Consider the following 10662-nt stretch of genomic DNA (forward strand, 5'->3'; position numbering starts at 1 on the left):
ATTTCTAGAAAAGACTTATCTCATGACCTTAAAAAAAAAATCCCACGCTTTCTTCTACAGTAAGAGCAGAGGTACCTAAGAATTATGTAGACAAGTAATACTTCATTAAAAACATAATCCATTTAGGAAGATTAAGCCAAGATTTTTTAAAAAAATTTTAAACCAAGTATCTTGTTTCTTTCCTTACAGGTCTCACTCAGGCTCTTGTAAATAGTAAATACTCCAGAAAAATTGGCTGGTCTTGCCTTAAAAAACCCAGGTGGTTGTCAGCTCTCCATGGAGCTCCATTCATTAAGATGACAGAAATATGGTACCAATGAGCCTCTTTGCAGGCACCACTGGAGACATAGAGAACAGACTTACAGGCAAGGGCAATGTGGGAGGAAGGAGAGGCTGGTGTGAACGGAGAGAGTAATATGGAAGCTTATACACCACCGTATGTGAAGTCGACAGTCAATGGAAATCGGCTGCATGTCTCAGGGAACTCAAACTAGGGCTCTGCAACAACCTTGTTGCTGTTCAGTCACTCAGTCGTGTCCGACTCTTTGCGACCCCGTGGACTGCAGCATGCCAGGCTTCCCTGTCCTTCACCATCTCTATAGCAACCTAGAGATGGGAAAGGGTAGGAAGCGGGAGGGAGGTTTAAGAGGGAGGTACACCTGTGGCTCATTCATGTTGATGTACGGCAGAAATCAAACCAATATTGTAAAGCAATGATCCTACAATTAAAACGAAACCAGTTTTAAAATATCACAGAAATAGAGGAACTGCTGGAACACTGAAGACTGTCTCCTTAGAAGTCAGAGGAAGACCTGAGCCCAGGCGTGTTAAAGACTTAACCTGACTCCAGCTGTCTGGTCACAGCCTCACACCTGCCTCACTGGCTAACTCCTTCTCTGCCTCTCTTCCTGCCCCTGCAGGCACATGACACCTCTCTTTCCTGTTGGTATTTTACTCCCATAAAATGAACTGCAGTGAAAATATATTAGAAATCCTTTCATTTTAGAATGAAGGACCATGAGCCCAGTTTGGAAGAATTTTAGCCTTACATGCATAGGGTAGAAGTATATTTTTGAAAAGGGGAAACTCTGTGACCCTCTTAAAATGGACAGAGGAGCCTGATGGGTTACAGTCCATGGAGTCACAAACAGCTGGACGTGACTGAGCACACAGGCTTAAAATGGGCTACCTACATACCCCATGTCTCTTCCTGTGATGCGACAGTGTCACCATCACCACCTCCAGCTTTGAAACACAGCCTGCAGTCTGTCCTAGCCAAAGGGAGACCCCCACCCCTCCCCCATCCTACACTCCTCCTCTCTCATCTAAGTCCGGATTAAACCTGAACTTGAAAAAAGCCTTTACTATGGATTCATTTTCAAGTTTCAGGTTTACCACTTTTATTTTTAAATACATATATTAAAAGTTGCCTGTGAAAGCTTATTCTAAAGTAAAGTGAAGTGGCTGAGTTGTGTCCGACTCTGCGACCCCATGGACTGTAGCCTCCCAGGCTTCTCCGTCCATGGGATTTTCCAGGCAAGAGTACTGGAGAAGCTTGCCATTTCCTTCTCCACGGGATCTTCCTGACCCAGGGATGGAACCCATGTCTCTAGCATTGCAGGCAGACGCTTTACCCTCTGAGCCACCAGGGAAGCCCAAGCTTATTCTAAGAACTGTTTAAAACTCATTTTTAAAAAATTCATTTTTTAATGTTATTAAAAAATGAAAGTAAAATGTAAACTAGAAAATGGAATTTTAATACACTAACAAGTATTCATCAGACATCTTGATCATACTATATTACCATTACTTAGACCCTCCCAAGATCTGCACATGTTCTTGGACCCCCACAGGTTGTATGCTGGGTCCACTGTCCTTCTAGAATACAGAGGATGTTTCAAAGAATAAATCCCTCAAGTTGATTAGGTAGCAACTGATTAACAAAGATAAACAATGTCCATGTAATTTGAATGCTTAAAATTACCCCACTCCTTCTACTATTTCTCCAAGTTAATATTTCAAGGAAATCTTCCCAGATCAGTGAAGGACTTTGTGGACTTCAGTGAAGTCGCTCAGCTGTGTCTGATTCTTTGCGACCCTATGGACTGTAGCCCGCCAGGCTCCTCCATCCATGGGATTTTCCAGGCAAGGATACTGTAGTGGATTGCCATTTCCTTCTCCAGGGAATCCTCCTGACTCAGGGATTGAACCTGGGTCTCCCACATTGCAGGCAGACTCTACTGTCTCAGCCACCATCTGAGAAATGTGGACTTCAGGGGATGTATTTAGTGAGCTAGCTACTGAATCCTAGCCCACTTCTCATTTTTGAGTGGTGGCAATCTGGCAGCCCATTGATCCCCAAAGCCCTGGTGAGGCACACACTGAACTTGAGTTCATCAGCACCGGGTCCTACTTCCGTACAAAAGCTGAGAAAACACAAACATTATGGTAACCCCAGCAATAACTTATAAAGTTATTTCTTGTCAAGGGCAGGATGAACGGATTGCCATCACCCTCTCATTTCAACCGCAGCACGTTGCCCTTGACAAGAAAGCAGCAATCCTTGGTGCTCATCATAAACTTAACCCTGGGGTGCTGAGAGGTTACACCAGGGCCCCAGCCATTCAGAGCTTTCAGTCGCTGGTGGGAGGTGGACCGGAAGCTGATGACACCTGCCCAGGTGACCTGGGAACAGGCCTCAGGCACCAATAAGCGCCGCGTAAGCCTGGGGGCAAATCCCAGTGTTTGTTTGATCTCTTTCCTTGCAACTGTGAAATAAATCTCACCCAACTGCTACCCACCCTTCTCAGGGCAGGAGAGCTCTGCACTCAGGGGGCGAGATGGGGGTGGGGGTGGGGAGGGGGGCTCCACTGACAGTTCATTTAATTAGACAAGAGGAACAAAGGTCTCCGTGCCAACCTCCAGCCCCAATCCTGGCACACTGATTACCCTGGGGCCTAAGCTGCGGCGCTCCCAGCACAAAGCCGGGAAACTGCGGAGGGCACAGGAGGAAATGGAGGTACCTGTGGTTCCAGCCAGGAGGCATCCCTTTCCGAGGAGGACGGGCTCCTGCCTGCCACGCGCTGAGCTTGGGTCCCGGCCCGGCCGCCCCCGGCCCGCCGCTGCTCCTGCAGCATCACCCCGCGGGGCGGGGCCGTGACGTCATGGCTGCATCCTCGCCGCCTGAGGCCGGTACCCGCAGAGCATCCTTAAAGCGGCACCGCCTGGCCAGCTGGCCGCGGTGGAGGCGCTGGACCTTGCGCAGGGCCCCTCAGCTCCGCCAGCTGCGCATCCTCCCAAGTTTAAAGGCCAGCAGGGTCTGCAAGGAAGGCGCCAGAAACAGGTTTGCTATGACTTCTGAGCTGAAGCTTTCTAGCCTTGGTAGGTGTCTTCCTCCATGAAGAACAATATTAAAATTTTATTTTACAGCTGTGTTGGTTTAAAGATTAGTATATTAATACTACATATTAAAACATTTCCCCTCTCCTAAGAATTCTTTTCCCCCTCTCCTTCTGATTTTAAAAGAAATGAACCCATTTTTGAGGAGCCCTTGAAGCCCTGTGTGCTCTGGACCCTGCCCACTGTACAGATGGGATAAGTTGGTCCTGCCCAGAAGTATTATACTGTGTTCACTTATTCCCTTAACACGTCTCAGGTACTACTCTGTGCCAGCTCTACCACAGGGACTGCAGATAAGACAGTGAACAAACCGGCCAAATGTCCTGGCCCTGTAGCATGACATTGTCATGAGAGATCATCAAACAAGACAAAGGGCAGAAGATAGTCATCCCCAGAGAAGGGGCTTAGGGAGAGTGGCAGTGGGTTGTGGTCGGAGGTGGGGCACTGCAGTTTATTTATTTATTTTGGCTGCACTGGGTCTTCCCTGCTGCGCGTGGGCTTTCTCTAGTTGCAGGGAGTGGAGGCTACTCTTGGTTGTACTGCACAGGCTTCTTATTGGGGAGGCTTCTTTTGTTGCAGAGCACAGGCTCTAGGCTCATGGGCTTTAGCATCTGTGATTCATGGACTCTAGTGCCTGGGCTCATTAGTTGCCATGCAGGGGCTTCATTGATCCTTGGCATGTGGAATCTTCCCAGACTAGGGATCAAACCCATGTTCCCTGGGTGGTGCTATTCACTGCACCACCAAGGAAGTCCTGTGGTTTAAATACGGTTGTTGAGGAGTCCCCACTCAGATGGTGACATTTGAAGAAGACTCCAAATGTCTTCTTCAATGAGGTGAGGGGGTTAGCTGTGCTGGTATCTGGGGGAAGGTCATGCCAGGCTGAGCAAATGCAAAGGCCCTGGGGTAGGAACTGGACTGAATCAATGACAAAGCAAATAATTATTCAGCCTGCAGTGAAATCACAACACAGAAAGAGCTACCAGGGGCAGACATGTGGCTCTAGGAAAGCTTATAATAGGGGCATGTGACCTCGATGGGAGGGCTGGCTGTCCTTGAGGGAGTGACACTGGACAAGTCTGTTACCACTGGGTGGCGGGGTCAGTGTGTGCAGAGCTCTTGCGACAGGAGGACCCAGGGTGAGCTGGTGAGCCTGGGATGCAGCAGTGAGTAGGGATGGGCAGGAGAGGCAGCTTGGGTTCAGCCCACGGACCTTGTGGTCTGCTGTCATTTTTCAAGAATAAGAAAAAGCTTAGAGCCTCTGCAGCAGGCTTCCCAGGTGGCACTAGTGGTAAAGAACCCACCTGCCAGTGCAGGAGACGCAAGAGACACAGGTTCAATCCCTGGGTCAGGAAAATCCACTGGAGGAGGGCGTGGCAACCCACTCCAGTTTTCTTCCCTGGAGAGTCTCACGGACAGAGGAGCCTGGTGGGCTACAGTCTGTGGGATCGCAAAGAGGCAGACTTGACTGAAGCGACTCAACCTGCATGCGTGTGCATCGGAGTAGGTGACATAAATCATGACCGCATTTGGCAAAGACCCTGAGCTCAGAGTGGGAAGTGGATTGGATCAGGGCCCAGGTGGGGGCACCAAGGAGGAGCTTACAGAGCTGTCCGGGTGGGAGGGGATGAGGGTGATAGTGGAGGGACAGAGGTGGTGGCTGCCCAGGCACTTGCAGGTAAAACCAAGAGGACTCGGTGACCCACTGAGGTGGGCAGGGTATGGGGAGGAGGGAAGGAGGGGTCAAGAAGTTTCCAGCTCAAGCGCCTGTGCAAAGCAGGGGAGGCTGGTCACAGGCAAGTCACAGGTCGCCTTTGAGGCGGGAAGAGTTCCAGGGCCTTGGAGGCACCGAGGCCACTGGAGATGTGGGTCTGGGGATCAGAGACAGTCTTTTGAGAATCACTTGCACACAGAAGCGGAACTATGGACAGTGACATCACCAGGGAGGGGCGTAGCACAGAGCAAAGAAGACTCACTGGTCCCTGGCCAGGAAGAGGGGAATGAGAGAACAGAGTCCATCTTATCATATCTCCAAACAGGAGTAACAGTTGGAAAAAAAAATACTGATGTGTTTTTCTATTTTGCATTTGCACACAAATGACCTGCTATTTTGTTAGCTCAGTGCTCACAGCTGTCACTTATAAACCTCAACATCCCAACAGCTTAACACAACAGATGCTTATTTTTGGCTCCTGTGAAGTCCAAGACTTCCCTGGGGACTCAGATGGTAAAGAGTTCACCTGCAGTGCAGGAGACCAGGGTTTGATTCCCGGGTGGGGAGGATCCCCCTGGAGGAGAGAATGGTAATCTACTCCAGTATTCTTGCCTGGAGAAACCCATGGACAGAGGAGACTGTCCATGGAGTCGCAAAGAGTTAGACATGACTGAGCAACTGGTGAAGTCCAAGGCGGTATTTCTTATGGACAGGGGTCTTCCACGTGGTCATTCAGAGACGTTGGCTCTTGCAAGAGGCCCACATCCCACTCACTCCATTGGCTAGGACTCAGTGACTAAAGGGAGGCTGGGATCCCATGGCCCCTGCCCAGGACCTGAAGGAAGTGTGTGTGTGTGTGTGTGTGTGTGTGTGTGTGTGTGTGTGTTGGGGGTGGGGGGAGCTGACATCCGCTGCTTCTTTAGCTTTTATCATCTTGGAGGAGGGGAAGGGAGTTGGGGACAGTTGGGGATGCTAAGAAAACAAAAGCTACTATCTTATTTTTGATATTCAAAGGAAGCTTCTGCAGCCAGAGAAAATGATTGAAATCTGGGTACTGTCAAAAAAGAAAGGACTTTAAAATTCCATTGACTTTTTTTTTTTTTAACTTTACCAGGTTAGAAGCTTCCTTTCTTAACCCTCCAAGGCCAGATGAGAGCTTGCTGTTACTCCCTCTTTGTGGACGAGGTTTTCCATCTCATCATTGGGTCTAGACAGGAGCCCAAAGTGGGAGGAGGGAGACGGGGCAGAGAGAAAACACGAGCAAAGCCCACCCCCTGTCCCTGGGCACTGGGGGAGGAAGGGAGAGGCAGGAGGCTGGGAGACAGTCAAGCTGATGGGGACCCATGAGAAGAGGACCCTGAGGACCCCTGGGGTAAAGGCTTAGCCCATCCCTCACCTTGGGAGTTGTTTATAAGGGGCTGAGTCGCCTGGCTGGAGGGATGAGCAGGGCGGGTTGAGTTGCTCTACTTCCGGCTGAAAGCTGCAATGGCCCTTTGAGAGGGATGACCTGAAGGGGGTGACCCTCCACTTTGGGGTGGAAGGGCAGTCAGGACAGGAGGTAGGTGGAGGCTGGCAGAGAGATGCAGACAGGGCCCTATGGCTCAGATAATAAAGAATCCACCTGCAATGAGGGAGACCCGGGTTCAATCCCTGGGTTGGGAATATCCCCTGGAGAAGGGAAAGGCTACCCACTCCAGTGTTCTTGCCTAGAGAATCCCATAGACAGAGGAGTCTGGTAGACTACAGTCCATGGGGTTGCAAAAGAGTCAGACCTGACTTAGTGACTAACTTCATAGCAGAACCCTGGGAATCCGGGGTCTACCAAATCCCATTGGCCTCTGCAGTGCACACTGGTGAACCAAACCTCCAGCCAGGAGGTCACACAAGCCCCACCCTGCCCCCAGACTCCCCTAGAGAGGAACAGGAGGATAAAGCCATTATTCTGAAGAGCCTGGTGCGTGGGTGCATGCTCAGTTGTGTCTGACTCTTTGAGACCCCATGCACTGTAGCCCACCAGTAAGAACTACCTGGGAAGCCTGCCAAGAGACTGAGTCAGACCCAGAAGGACAGTTCAGAGAATCCTGTTGAACTCAAGTTTGTATCAGGTTTGATCAAAGTCAGTGCCTCCCCGTTACACCCTCCAAGCCCCACTGCTGGTGATGGTTCATGAGAAAGCTCAGTTCAGCCACAAATAAATAACTGGATGCCAGTCCTTTGCACCCCGAAAATGGTGGGAACAGCTCAGCCCATGGGCTGGGGCTTCAGCTCTAAGAGAGGGAAGAAGGGGGAGGGTGCAAGACGACCTCAGGTGGGTCCCTACGGCGTGCTCACCTGCCTGCCATCCCAAGCTGTCCACCAGGTGGTGGGAGAGCCCCACCTTCCAGACTTGCAAAGAGCCTGAGCACAGGGAGGGCCAGTGGGGGGAGCCAGCGGCATTTCTAGTGTTTCTCTGGCACAAAAGGGAAGAGATGGTGCTTTTAAAGCCTTTTCCAAACTTGCAAGGATTCATGGTGCTAAGGCTTATATTTTTTTGACTTTGTAAGCAGACTTTTTCTGCAAAACACACAACTGCATTTTTTAAAAAATGAATAACATTATTTTAAATAATAGATCTCTTGCCAGGCCTTGTGTTAGTACTTTTACGGACTTGAAATCTCATTTAATCATCCTCCCTTAAGGAAGTGGGCATTACCCACACCATGTTTTTTGGATCCGGAAGCCTGAGGCTTGGTGAGCGAAAGCCACGTGGCAGTCAGGATTGGAGGTGGACTCAATCTGGGACTTAAACCCAGAACTGAGTGACTCTGGGGCCCATGCCTCCCGCAGCACGTGAGGACCTTGGCTCAGGGTTTGCTGTCTGGCTTGGGTGTTTATTGAGCACCTGCTTTCCACTGGTCGGTCTAGGAGAGTGAGGGAGGAAGCTTCATCAATACCAGCCCAGGGACTCCCCTATGGTCCAGCAGCTGAGACTCCGAGTTCCTAGTGCAGGGAGCCGGGTTTGATCCCTGGTCAGGGAACTAGGTCCTGCATGCCGCAATTAAATTTCCTGAATGCTGCAACAAGGGCTTCCCACCGGCTCAGGGTTAGGAATCTGCCTGCTAGGCAGGAGACGTGGGTTCAGTCCTTGGGTGGGGAAGATCTCCTGGAGAAGGAAATGGCAACCCACTCCAGTGTTGTTGCCTGGAGAATCCCATGGACAGAGGAGCCTGGCGAGCTACAGTCCATGGGGTCACACAGAGTCAGACACAACCGAGTGATTAAGCAGCAGCAGCATGCTGCAACAAACATCGGAAGATCCACCTCCTGCAACCAAGATCTGGTGCAGCCAAATAAATATGTGTGTATATATATATACACAAACCATCCGGAGACCTGCGCTCCACCCTCCTTCCTCAGCCTCCCCCAAGACTGTGGCCCCATCAGTGGCTGCCCCAGGAGCGGCCTTTCGGCTCCCAGTTCGGAAGGACTGACAGAACTGCAGGTGTGTGTCTGTGTGTGAAGCATGTGCTTCCACACGCGTTGTAGAGAAAGGTGCCTTCTCTTCTCTAATACACAGTTAACAGATTACTGATGTCCTTCAGTCAACACTGCTTTTCGTTTTTCTGGGCAACTTCCGTGTATCTGATGTGCCCTCCACACACACACGCGCGTGTGCACACACATGCACAGAGTCTGCATTGCAGAGCCCAGGGGGACAGGATAATCCGACTCCTTTTGTGTCCTCCTGCACAACCTGGCAGGCAGAGGGCCAAACACGGGGTGGACACTTCAAACACATTCATTTGATCTACACAGAACGGTGTCAGCTAAGGTTGTGTGGTTATCCCTGTGTCTACACAGGTAGATTATGGGTTAAAACCAGTTGTTGTGGGCGTCCTGGGAACTTCATCAGACTATTTCCAAGCATATGTCCTTCTTGTAAGGAGCCTATGACACCAAACCCTGGACTCTGGGCCATCCAAAGGCTGGACAATGGGGTGGTAGGGGGTGCTGCGTGTCTGGAGTCTAAGCTCAGCCAGAGCGAGAACCCAGATCTGGATGTCAGGAGTGCTGGAGCAGAAGGCTGTTTATACTCAGGTTTTAGAATTGAGGCACCCAGGAGGGCTGTGGACTCCATCTGTGGGCTGAGACACAGCTTCACAGGGACATAGGGTCATTTGAGAAAATGCAGAATGCCCAGTTAAATTAAAATTTCAGATAAATAACAAATAATTCTCATGTATGGGTGAGTTCCAGGCAATACTTGATATCAAATATTTTGATATGCCCCACCCGGCAGCCCTGCTGGGTCAGCTCCCGGACCCTGGTGAAGGAAGCCACCCTGGGGAGCCCAAGACCTTCTTTCTTGAAACTGCTAGGCAATCAGGACCCCCAGAATTGGGCTTCTGACCACAGCTGGCCAAGTTCAATTTGATTCACTGTCCCCTATGCTGGTGGCTCAAATGGTAAAGAGTCTGCCTGCAATGCAGGAGATCCGGATTCAATCCTTGGGTCGGGAAGAATCCCTGGAGAAGGAAATGGCAGCCCACTCCTGTATTCTTGCCTGGGAAATCCCATGGACCCAGGAGCCTGGTGGGTGACAGTCCATGGGGTCGCAAAGACTCAACATGACTAAGCGACTAACACTTTCACTTTTTTTACTTTGAGAGAGCAGTAAGCATCCAACATTCATGAGAAGTGCCAGCCAATCTTTGGGTGGGTCTTGAGAGTGGAAACTCTTGGATTGTACTCACTGGGATCTTGAGAGTTTCTGGTGCTTTTGTGCTTTATCTATCTGTTCAATATATTAAAATTCTGAATCTACTAAACAAAACCTTCTAACACTTAACCACAATTTATACAACTAGTACATTTAAGACCTATTAAGTTTTCAGATGATTTTAATCTTTTATCTTCATGCCCATATTTTGTGTTATGAAATATGACACAGAACGGTGCACAGAGCAATGATTTATCACACACGTGGAGCTGCAGCCAGGTCTAGATAGAATACTTGCCAGTTCCCTAGAAATCCATCTTCTGCTGTCTCTATCACGAATCTCTTTTGTTCTCAATCCCTGCCAAGAGGTAATCACTTTTCTGATTTTATGTTCATTGCTTTCAGGCTTTTCAAAAAATAGCTGCAACAGATAAGCCCATGTCTTCGTTTGCACCCCCTTCTACTCCTGCCCAAGCTGGTAGGAAGTGATTCCAGGAAGCCAGAGTAAGGAGAGCAGGGTGCAGAAGGGAGAGAAGCTGGTGACAAATGCATGCATGAGTAGGCCACCGATGTGGGCAGCAGGGGCTCAGTCATATTGGGGTGCCCAAGAAGCCTAATGGAACTCATTTATCATTGTTCTGCTGCAGGATGGAGCACTGAGACATTTATTTACCAACATTCAGTCTCTTCTGAAACTGGAAAGAGGAGGAACTAAAGCAAAGATGAACTAAAGAGCCTCTTGATGAGGGTGAAAGAGAAGAGTGAAGAAGCTGGCTTAAAACTCAATGTTCAAAAAACTAAGATCATGGCATCTGGTCCCATCACTTCATGGCAGATAGAAGGGGAGAAT

The sequence above is a fragment of the Ovis canadensis genome, chromosome 12 (assembly GCF_042477335.2).
Source record: "Ovis canadensis isolate MfBH-ARS-UI-01 breed Bighorn chromosome 12, ARS-UI_OviCan_v2, whole genome shotgun sequence".
Classification (NCBI taxonomy): Eukaryota; Metazoa; Chordata; class Mammalia; order Artiodactyla; family Bovidae; genus Ovis; species Ovis canadensis.